Raw genomic sequence first — 12197 nt, 5'->3', positions numbered from 1 at the left:
ATAAGTATATATACTTATATATGTTCTCGCCTCCTTCCTGTGATTATATGTTTGTGATTGTGTGCACATGTGTGTGTTTACAACTGGATTGGAAACTCTTTGAGAGCAGAGACTGTGGGTCAAGTTTCCCCGAAGTTCCTACAGCTCCCAGCACAGTACAGAGCACAGTAAGTGATTACCCAACCCTCTAACTATTCTTGATGCCTATACTAACGGAAATCTTGTTTCATTAAGTATATTTTAAGAAACCAAAGTGCATTCCAGAAAGTTCACCACAGTTTTGTATAAGATCCTAAGCATTTTCCCATCTGAGTCTAAGCCATGGGAAACATGTTCTATGATCAAGTCTTACTCATCAGCCTAGATACTGCACTGAAAGAGCAGTAATTTTTGCCTTGAGGCATTTCATTTGATACAGGACATTGAAAGGAAACTGTGCATAAATTGTAAATGTGCAGCGTCGTTTTCATTTCTGAAAGGACTAAGGTGCAGGTGTGACATTCTCAGACCTGGGCTACTGGAGAGGAGCCAGTGCAGTTCGGTGCTCCGGTGCATAAACATAGGAACTGAATGGACTCATGAAGGAGGATTGCACAGTGACACTGGAAACAAGGAAAGGAACCAAAAGGCATTCATCACTGTGTCAGAGCAGCAAGGAGCTACGTACCTGGTTCGAGCCCAGATGGGTCTTAAAAGTGGAGCAGAGCATCCATGGGGCAGGTGCTGCAAGGGGAGAGAAAGGAAGGCAGAAGGGCAGCGTTCTTTCTCAGTCACAGCACTGCATGAGCATCCTCACTTCTCTGTACCCTCTGGAACGCAACAGGCATGAGTTAGAGCAGACCAGCAGCCTGCAGTGCTCTCTGTGGTCAGCGAATTTAACGCACAAAGTATTTACGCACAGCACAGTGCAACCAAAGGGTTTTACTCCAATCGTAACCGGATTTAGCAGTTTCACTGTCTTCTGTGCCATCCGACTAACCTCGCATGATTTTTGAGTTTGCAAATTCTGAATTTAATCCTGTTTCCAGTCACAGAGGCCAACTGTGATCTATGTCACACACAGGAGCTGCTCCTCGTATTATTGGATATCCCAAGATTCAATGTGTTGTTAAGACGCTCCCCATACACACAAAGTCAACGCAATTCAGATCAGTGAAGGAAAATAATTGGTTCTTCTGGGACTCATCAATAGTTATAGGGTACCTAATAGGGTTGGGATGTGTGCCATGGGAGGGCATGAGGCTCAAGAGTCCGGGGAGTTGTTCAGACCATACTCCTGTAAGAAGTAAAACCCAAGTGGCCTAGAACTCAGGCAGGCAAGATAAAGGTTTATAACAGCCAACACTGGGGGTCAAGGAAGACTAAGGTCCCAAAGTCAAATTGAAACGCTAGTCAGCTGAACATGAAGATACTGGAAGAATCAGAGATTTAGAAGCCAGGTCAGCCTCTGTCAGAAGTCGCTGTCTATCCAGGTTAGGGATGACCCCAAGCACAGACCCCAGGTTGGGTATGTGTTTTACCTACAAGAGAAGGCCCATCGCCAGCTCAAATTTTAAATATGTTTCTAGTTTCAGGAAACTGATAGTCGTTCCATTCTCAGGTCCCAGCAATTAGTGAATTAAGTAGAACTGATCTGGAAAACAATATGGAAAGTCTTTTGGAAAGAAATAATTTGCTGAGCTGATGTCTTCCTCCTTAGTGGATTTCCATTAATATCTTATTACCCTGTAACTATTTTCATAATGCATCTTTAAAATTTGATTTTTATTCATAACTTTCATAATATGAAATCCATGACTAAAAGCACAGTTTTAATCCTTTTTGTATTTTTCCTGCTTTCCAAGTATTTGTAGTATAATGTGGATCAGTAATTTTTTGGCATATAATACCATAAAACTTTTCCCCTAGAAAATACCATCTTTATATTCATGAAGATAATATTTTTCTACAATAGTTTATGTTATATTGACATCAATATAGCAGCATATTTTCATATACATTAGCATAACATTCCTTTACACTAACATAATATTCAATTACATTTACCTAAGATACATTATCTAAGACAAAGTACAATTGCACACATTTCAATTCTTTCCAATTGTCTGATATTTTTAAAGCCTTCTTACTTCTGTGTAATTATTTCCTTAGTATAAATCTCATGCATTAGATTACTGAATCAGTGATTCTGAATACAAAACAAGATGTGCTAAGTTTACAAGGAATTTTCTCATAAGCTTTAGATTTTAATATTCACAGTTTCCAGGAAAGTAAGCTCACCCAAGTTATTTTACCAATTTTACAAGCACAAAAATAGAGACTTAGGCTAAGTGACTTACTCAAGCCAAGTGAAGAGCAGCAAATGCAACAGAAATGTTGTCTACTTTCCTAGGTTTTCTTCCTAAGTAAGACAACGTAAATGAGATTTTTGTTTGGTTGTCTCTTATGTTTTACTTGTCAGTCTATTTTCCCAAAATTTATGGGTTTTTTTCCACTTTTGTTATGTTTTGGAGGGAGAATATTAAAAGAGAGGGAAAGTTTTGTTTCTTGAATTTCAATGATCAGATCCATTTACAAATGACAAAAATGTGTGACAGAGCTAATTATTATTGAACCCTCTGCAGTAAGTGGTTTACAATTATGTTGCATGCTGTGGCCAGAACCCTACCGGTGTGCACCCTTTTAGGCTTGGAACGGCCCTGATAGGAACACATCCACCATGGAAGTGGGCAAATGTCAACTTCCTCCCACCCTAAAAACTAATAGTCAAACATTTACTGACAAACCACATAAAGTTAACTATTTAATTTAATAAGTATAAGAAATAAGCATATGTTTCTTCTGTAGCAACAACCTTCATTCACAGGTGAAAGTACTGAGGTCCAAAGAGGTCAAATCGTTCCCAGTACTGAGCAGCTGTGGAATTGTAGATTTAAAATCCAAACCAGGCAGTCTAAGGCCAAAATTAGCATTTACCCACCCAACACTACTGTTTCTTATTGATCCAAAACAGTACAGATGTCTATGGAATACTCAGAGTTGAAGAACAGATTCTGGGTTGTAGATTCTTATTTTGAACTTTTTTCCTATCCTCAACTTACTGTCGTCCGTCAATCCCACCGTGCATCGGTCAGCTTTCCTGCTGCCAGGACAACAATGCCTGGCAACACAACTTACACCAGAGAATGGTTTATTTGGTGCACAGTTTCAGAGGTTTCAGTCTCTGATTGCCTGGCTCCATTTCTAGGAGGCACAACAATATGGTCAAGGAACTTGTGCGGGCAAACACGCTCACTTCACAAAGGTGGAAAGCAGAGCATGGAAGAACTCCAGTTAAGTTTGGTGTCATAGTGCACACCTGTAATCTCAGCAGCCTGAGAGGCTGAGGCTGTGAGATCATAAGTTTGAGCCTAGCCTGGGCAATTTAGGAAGGAAAGAAGGAAGGGAGGGAGGAAGGAAGGAAGGAAGGAAGGAAGGAAGGAAGGAAGGAAGGAAGGAATGGAGGGAGGGAAAGGAGGAAGGAGGGAGGATGGAAGGAAAGAGAGAAGGAAGAAAGGAAGGATGGATGGAAGGGAGGGAGGGAAAGAAGGAAAGAAGGGAGGAAGGAAAAGAGGGAAGGAGGGAGGATGGAAGGAGAGAAGGAAGGAAGGAAGGAGGGAAGGAAGGAAGAGAGGGAGGGAGGAAGGAAGGGAAGGAGGAAAAGTTCATTTGCCTCACAGTTTGTGGAGGTTTCAGTCCATAGTCCGCTGGCTCCCAGGCAGGGAGGCCTGGGAGACAGGCACTGCAGAGGAGAAACTGTTCATGGCGGCCAGGAAGTAGCAAAGCAAGCAAGGGACCTCAGCAGCTTTGTCCTCCTTTATACTCTGCCTAAACTACTGGGCTTAGGGCGGTGCCAAACCAATCAGTGGACTGATTTAGCATCACACACCCTCAATCCCAGCATCACACACTCTAGACTCTGCCACACTTGCAAAAGCCCCGCCCATGACCACACAAGGCACTGGGAGGTACACGGAGACACCCACACCATAACACCTCTCAAGGAGTCTCTTATCTAATTGCAGGACAATAAAAAGATGAACGGACCCACACTGGGACTCTGAGGCAGGCTGATGGCTAAACAAAAAGGAAGACTTTTCCACTTTTTATGAATGAGTCGTGTGTTCTAAGGTCAGGAGTGTCTTGCATGAGGTGACCGACTAAGTGAATCAACAGCCCGAACAGCCCACTTGGTCCATTAGGTCTAACTGCTTTCTGTGATGGATGAGCGGGAAGCCTAAGGCTTGCACTTAGACACGCAACAGAGATGGATGCTCAGCCTGCTGGAGCAGTGAATCGTCCTGCAACTCCACCGTTGTATCTTCTAGTGAGCATCTATAACTCCTTCCTATGCATATATCATTTTTCTCCTCCCTTAAAAGTAGTAGACCTATTACTACTGTCACTCATCTGTGTCGTCTCTGACATGTCACTTCTTCAAGTGCATAAGCATCCTGCCCTTACTGTAGGTGATTTACATAACTATATTATTAGCACTGCAGAAGCAGAGCAACATAAAGATGCAAGCCACCAAGGAAAAGTGCACCTAATAAAAGGGAGCTGTTTCAATCGGTTATTTGCAGGGTGAAAGCAAATATGTTTAGAGTGTCAATGCAGGAATCATAGGAAGAGGGCAAGCATTTCTGGGACCATAGGAGTTGCCTGTCAATCATGTATGATGGAGTGATGCTCTTGTCCCTTGCTGGAATCTTGGATTTTGGAAACGAGCTTAATAACTACAAATGAATATTACTTTTGAGATAACTCCTAAGAAATTTGTATAATTAAAATCATTTGATATATTTAAACATGTTACTGCTTTTAAAGTTTACGGATATAAAGAATCTAAGGAATATGTCCTCTGAGAAATGGTGTAATGTTTCAAGGTCAAACAACTCTCCAATAGCAGAACTGAGGCTTTCTGACCAGAAGTCTAATCATTTCCTATTCTTTCACTACCACACTCTGTCTCTGAATACAGGTGCACTACTTAAAGAGCATCAAATAATCAAACTCCAAAGCATTGGGCTTTAGGAAAATAGGTGCGCTCATTCTTGATTTTTTTCTTTATTTACCACCCTTGCCACATCCATTAACTTTTAAAAAATAATCAGAGGACAACTTTTCGCTGAAATATTCCTAGGTGTGTAACTTGGAATGGAATTTGTGGATCATTCATGCAACTTCTACCCAATATCTCTTCAATTATCTCTGACAAATTCTCACCCTTCTCTTAGTAAATATTTCTGAATTTGAATTGATCTATTATACCTTTGAGAAAGTTTGACTCTAGGAATTGTTTTTCCTAATGTAAGCCAAAAATTAGTCTTTGTCTATCTTGATTTAATCTACAGTTCCACAAAAGTCTACTTATACAATATCAGAAAAAAATGAGTAGGTGATTTCAACCTTCACTCCAGCATATGTGAAAAGCTCTTAGATGCCAGAATTCCATCATCTAATCCCTCCTAAAGATTTTTCTTAAATACACCAAAATACTTTCCCTTAAATTCCCCAAAGAATTATAGGAGATAGGGTCCAAGTTTTGAACTAAGCTGTATATTTTTAGTCTGTCACTTACCTGGTCAGTAAATGTGAAGAACCTTAAGATTCTTCAAAATGTGCTAAGTCACAACCTTTTCCAGCAATGCCTGTGCTTGGGGGAGAATAGTAGTGAAAGTTACTTTAAATCAAGTTTTATTTTATGCAGCCCTTTGGGAGACATTTGGTGAGGGCAAAGGATTTCTCTTTGTTTAATGATCATGGCAATTTATTTATTGGAGAGAGATATAGAAAATTAGTCAAGTGTCTGGAATAGATGTCGGGAAAACTATGTTGCCCAGCACACAAAATTGGGGCAATATCCGTCAATAAAGAAACTGTTATACTTTAAAAAGGCCAAAGTTTCAAGGTTAGTGAGTAGAATCAAATTAATGAATTTAATAAATGTGGAAAAAATCTGCACACAATATCAAGTTCCTGTGGAAAAAGCCAGAAATATGGGAGGAAAATGTGGCAGAATTCCTGTACTGGAGGCACCAAAAGGGTGGTAGGAAGTAGACTTGGGTTCTGACTTACAATCAACTATAGCACTTCTTTCTCAGTGACTCTGAGGACCTCTCCCTCTGAAAGTAATAGTATAGCAAAAAGCCACATGTTTATATAGTAAAGAGGGACTTCAGAGTCCACATTTGATAGAGCAAAACTTTAGTTTGCTCATGTTGAGGAATGTGTGGGAAAAGTTTGACAATTTTTCCTTGATCTGCATTACCTGTCACATCACCTGATGCCACCGCAGCGTAAAGGAAGTCACAGATCAATCAGCCTTCTAAAGCTGAAGGTCCATGGAGGAGTAACAGAGAAGAAATTTCTTGTATTACAACTCCAGGTTAAGAACTCTTGGGCTTGAAATGGCTGAATAAGAAGAAATACCTGGATGCTTCGTGCAGACTGACCATGGTAAGGTAACTCAGTGGAGATGTTTGACCACTAGAGAAAAGGAAAACTAAAGCAAAAAAAAAAATGTTTACTGATTCCTCTTTTCAAAGACAAATCAACATTGTGTTGTAAGCTCTTTGCTTGTTTAGTTATACAAAATTTAAAATGTACTGTATCAGGTATTCATAACCTGATTCCCCACTTAATACATCATTTATAACTTCCCATGTCATTAAATATCCTTTTAAAATGTGATTTTCCGCACCAAATTGCATTATTCCTGCAATTTGTTTCGTGGACTTCCTACTCTTGGATTTTATGTGACTTCCTATTATTATCTTTGTTTGTAAAAATTCATGTGCATCTGTAACTATTTTTTAGGATAAATCCCTACAGGAATAAATACTGGATAAAAAAGGATGAACACTTTTAGCTTTGTATACTTACTGCCAAATGACTATTTCCAGAATACCAAGCTGTGTATTAACATTTTTTAAAAATGGAAACTTGATAGGTTAAAAACAGCATTTGGTATGTTTCTCTTCTGATTACCAGTGAGTGTGGCCATATAATGGGCCCATTTGGACGTTTCCTAAGATGTCCGTTCTTGCTCCACGGAGCAATTATTTTATCAATGGACTTCAGCCCACAGATACAGCTCCAGCTTTCCTCTCCAGTCAGTGGCAATGCTGGTGGATAAAACTTGGAGCTCGAACAAAATCACCAACAATCCTAATAATAGTTTACTATGTAATACAGGCAAGTAATTCTTCTCTAAATCCTATATTCCTTATCAGAATATTATAATCTAAATCCTATGTTCTGCATAATCTTATACTCTGGAATAAGATAATCCTATTCTAATCTGAGTGCTATGCTCTGTATCTATAAGATGAATTTAGAATGACTAAGTGAGTGATCCAAATCCTCTTAGGCCTCAACGTCCTTCACATCTTCATTCTAGCCCTTAAAAGTGGCATTTTGGTGTTTTGCCTTGCCTCTCATAGTTTTGAAAGCTCCTAAAATGGAAAGAAGTTTACAATTCCAGAAAAAGATAAATAAATGCTTAAGAGTTAGTGGGCACTTTCCATATGCCAAGCATTTCACTGAGAATTCCATATACATTATCTTCAAATGTGACACAGAGATCCTGTGAACTTTGTAGATGATCATTTTCTTGGATGGATAAATCAAGTCTAAGAGAATTTTCCATAATCTGCTCAAATTCTCATAATAGACTTGGCCCCCAAATACTGGTTAGCTGATGTCACTTGGCATATGCTTTGAATAGCTTGAAATCCATGCCTGATTTAAATCATCACACAACAACTTCTCAAATTCAAATGTGTATGTAATGCCAGGTTAAGCTCCCTCTGATATTTGGGATCTCCTTAGGCTCTTTCATCCCACTATCGTACTGATATGAAATCCAGAAATGCAAATTAAACTTTATATTGGTCTCAAAGAGAGTTAATTACCAACTGAAAAACAAAAAGAGGAATTTCTTGCAAAAATGTGTCAAATATGATAAGTTTCCGACATCAGTTTTTACTAAAAATTTAAAACTATGGAATACCTTAAAAATAATTTTCAAACTTCTCATGAATACTAAGACTGAGATGACAATGGGGAAATTCATAAAATCTAAATCTTTTGATTTTTCCTCTAGTGCTTTCTCTGCGAAAACATTTTTCAACTTGTGACAAATGATGAATATTGTTGGAATAAGGAGATAAATACACAAGAGCAAAGGGATGTATCACAAAGACTTTGCACTTAGATTATAATAGCATGAAATCGCAAAAACCTAACTTTCAATCAACAGGACATTTGATAAACAAGGGTGGTATACAAAACTCCTGAATCTTACCCTGCCATTTAAAATGATGACAGATAGCTCTGTTTATTGTTCTAGAAAGATAAGCATGATGAAGTATTGTTTGGGAGGAAAAAAACATATTACAAAACAGCATGGGTAACAGTTATATGAAATTGCACACTTACATCCATAGATAGTGTGAATTTGCTGGATTGTAAGATTATGATCTTTTACTTTTGCCTATGACCTTGATTCAATACTCTTTAAATTGTTTGACATAATAATGTGCTCTTGAAAGCAAACTGCTTTAAACTAAAGTAGTTGTGAACAATCTTGCATACCACTGTAAATGACACAGTGCTTTTCAAACTTTAATCACCTGGGGAATCTTCATAAGATGAAGATCTTGATGAAGCAGGTATAGGAGGGGGCCAGAGAATTTGTGTTTTTCCCAGGCTCCAGAGTACTCCAGTGTGGCTGAATGGAGGATGTTTTGTATTCGAAGGCTCTAACTGCTTTTGCTAATTATACCGTCAGGTGTTTTCCTCACACACTTCTTACGCAGTTCCTAGCAACTGTGGCCTGGAATTGTTTTCCCTTGTTTATTAGCACTGTACTGATTTCCAGGTAAACAGAACCCTGGAGTTTTCTTATTTTTCTTGCAGTTAATAAACATAAACACTTGGGGGCACTATCTTAAATGGCATAACACATTACAGAACTTGAAATATTACTCAACAGTTCTCTCTCGCATCAGATCATTTTTATCTTGCTAATTTTGACTCCGGATGTAATAATGGCATTGATTGTTTAAATGTTAAGCAGTTGGGGAGTAATTATGATTTAGAGAAAAATAGTAATTGACTTACTATTGTAAGTGAAAATAGTAAGTGAAATAGTAATTTCACTTACTCAGTAAGTGAAATGAGGCTGTAATTTGAATGCTAATTTTCAACACATTTCTTTAATGTATTTTCATGAGGAAAGTTTAAAATAAACCATTTAAAGAATGACTGGGTGTGTGATAGCCTAAAATGTATGTAAGCAAGGAAGATAAAATTAGGGAAAGAAAAATGGGTGAAATAAAATCTCTTCAGTATTATACAGTGGTCCCTAACATCAAAGTAAAATATGACTGCTGCTATTATAAGTGTACAGTGTTTACTAAGTCATTACTAAGTACCAAGTCAATTTATATCTGTTAGCTTGATTGATATCTTCTTTGTTAAGGAAGCTGAGAAACTTGTCCTAAGTACATATCTATAATGACAGTCAGTATTTTAATTTCCAAAATGTGATAAACAAAGATGTGAATGTTTAAATTTTTTAAAATATATTACAGTAAAAGACACATTGCCACTAATTCCCCTCAAAATACCTCCCTTACTTTAACATGGTTAGCCTTTCAATTTTGTCACTTTTTGAAGCAGTTCTGAAAGGCGTTTTACAGTACGAACTTCGAGTGAGGGCAAACCAAACAAGCACTGGGCAGAATGTCTCAAAGTGTGACAGAAAATGCCCCCTAGCCCATATACTTCAGTTTGTTAGTTTCCCAGGTAACAGTTCCAGTTCCAGTTCCTGTTATTTTTGTTTCTTAAAGATGGCTGGTCACTGGGATACATAGCTGGTCACCATGATGCATATTGCAAGAACCAATCACCAACTGACAAACCATTCTGCCTCTGTACTTCCCACTTGCTTATCCCATATAAGCCCTAACCCACCAGAGATTAGGGTCTGGTATTTTGAGTATAATGCCAATCAGTGCTCACTGATGTAAAATAATTCTGCCTCCAAATCCTGGGTGTCATTTCTGTGTTTCTACTTGCCATTGCAAAATCTCATCACAACTCAGAGGAGGGGCTGGGGATTTAGTTCAGCGGCACAGCACTTGCCTGGCAAGAGCAAGGTCATGAGTTTGATTCCTGGTACCAGAAAAAAAAACAAAAACAAAAAAAGCTCAGAGGAAACATGTAGGGCACAGGGCCTAGAATGACTCCAGGGCTTCTGAGCACTGTACATGAAAGACTCAATCAGAAAATGATATTTTTATTCCCTCATTTGAATCTGATGCTGTTTGTAGGGTCAATCAGAAAAGCTCTATTTTCTTTTTTTTTTATTTTAAAGAGGGAAAAACAATAAAAACAATGGTACAGAATTTCAAAACAAGATAGTACGAAGTTAACAGTGGTTAATGTATTGCACATTGTTATCTTCAAAGTACTTGCTCAGATTGCAAGATATAGGTATCAAAAATTGATCAGAAAATATAATCACAAACCATTCTTTTCAATGAAGTAATAGAAATTAGTAGTATAATTATCTTAGCTATGTTTTGCATATATATATACACAAGATGAACTATATATAAATTTATAATATATAATTTTAACATTAGAATGTATGGAGCTGCTAGTCTATAAATACAAATAGTAATTTTTGGCATCATCTTTAAGTCCTCCTTCAAAAAACAAATATATGCAAACTTTGAGTGTTCTATCACAGTTTTCCTTGAAATAATAACACTTTTACACTTTCACACTCTCAAAGCTCATTTATTTTACCTTCCTTTAAAGTTATCATGGCAGAATAGCAATGTTGTTACAAAATTTAATATCTCTAAAAATGACATACATTTTTCTTACATTTAAATATTCTATTCTGAGGGAAAATAAAGTGTGGGTTAAGTATGGCCACTGTATATAATAATTCCCTTCCAAGTAATAATGAAATGAGTACTGAGTTATAAGGTATTAGCAGAAACTGTTTGCCTAGAATTTACTTTTCATGTGGACAGTATTGTAGCTTACTACAAATGATTTATCTACAATTAAAACATAAGCGTGTGCCAGGCATGGCAGCACATGCCTGTTGCACTTGGGAGACTGAGAAAGGAGGATTACTGGTGAGTTCAAAGCCAGACTAGGTTACATAGTGAGTTCAAGGGAATCCTGAATTACATAGCAAGACCTTGTCTCAAGAAAACAAAAAGGAGACTATAAAGAACATTCCATTTTCAGGAATGAAACAGATTGTCAGAATTTTGTGATTAAAAATTTTTGTGATTTGATTTTAATGGAGTATGAATTTGGATAATGCCTATTTCTCTTAACTTGGATTCATTTCTGGATTGTTTGTAATAGGCTATCTCATAGGGGATCTGAAGTGAAAAGAGATCAGCCTTCACTGGTAACATAACTGAGCCTTGAGCGATTTCAATTCCTGATTGGATTAGTGATCAGTTATTTCTAGAGCCCTGTTAGAGTAGCTGCCTGCTGAAAGAAAACAAATGTACTTTGGATGATGACAGCTTGAATCTAGAGATTCAAATTATGTCCACTTTTTTTTTTTAAGGAACATGCAGTGTTCAGCATTCAGTCAAAAGTAATGAGACATTCCATGAGACAAGACAGTAAGATTGAAAAAACACTGAACAAAATAATAATATACTGTAAACACTTACATAGGATTTAGCTAATGGCAAAGTCATACATGGCTGTGCTTAATCTACTTAAAATATTTAGTATTTCGGCAGAGAATTGGAAACTTTCTTGTTTTCTTCATTGTTTTTTTTTTTGTTTGTTTGTTTGTTTGTTTGGTACTGGATATTAAACCCAGGGCCTTCCCCGAGCTGATTGGAAACCCTTAAAAAAAAATTTTTTTTTAATTTTTGAGACCGGGTCTCAGTAATTTGCTAAGTAACCAGGCTAGTCTTGAACTTGTGGAACTCCTGCTTGAGACTCTGGAGTAGCTAGTATTATAGATGTGTACCACCACCCTGAGCCAAAAATTGGAAATTTACAATTTACAAAGTAAACTAAATTCAAGAACTGAAAAATAAGGCCTGGGGATTTAGCTCAGCGGCACAGCGCCTGCCTGGCAAGCACAAGGTCGTGAGTTT

Source organism: Chinchilla lanigera, unplaced genomic scaffold (assembly GCF_000276665.1).
Source record: "Chinchilla lanigera isolate Chin_1 unplaced genomic scaffold, ChiLan1.0 scaffold00084, whole genome shotgun sequence".
Classification (NCBI taxonomy): domain Eukaryota; kingdom Metazoa; phylum Chordata; class Mammalia; order Rodentia; family Chinchillidae; genus Chinchilla; species Chinchilla lanigera.
This window is presented reverse-complemented; position numbering follows the sequence as displayed.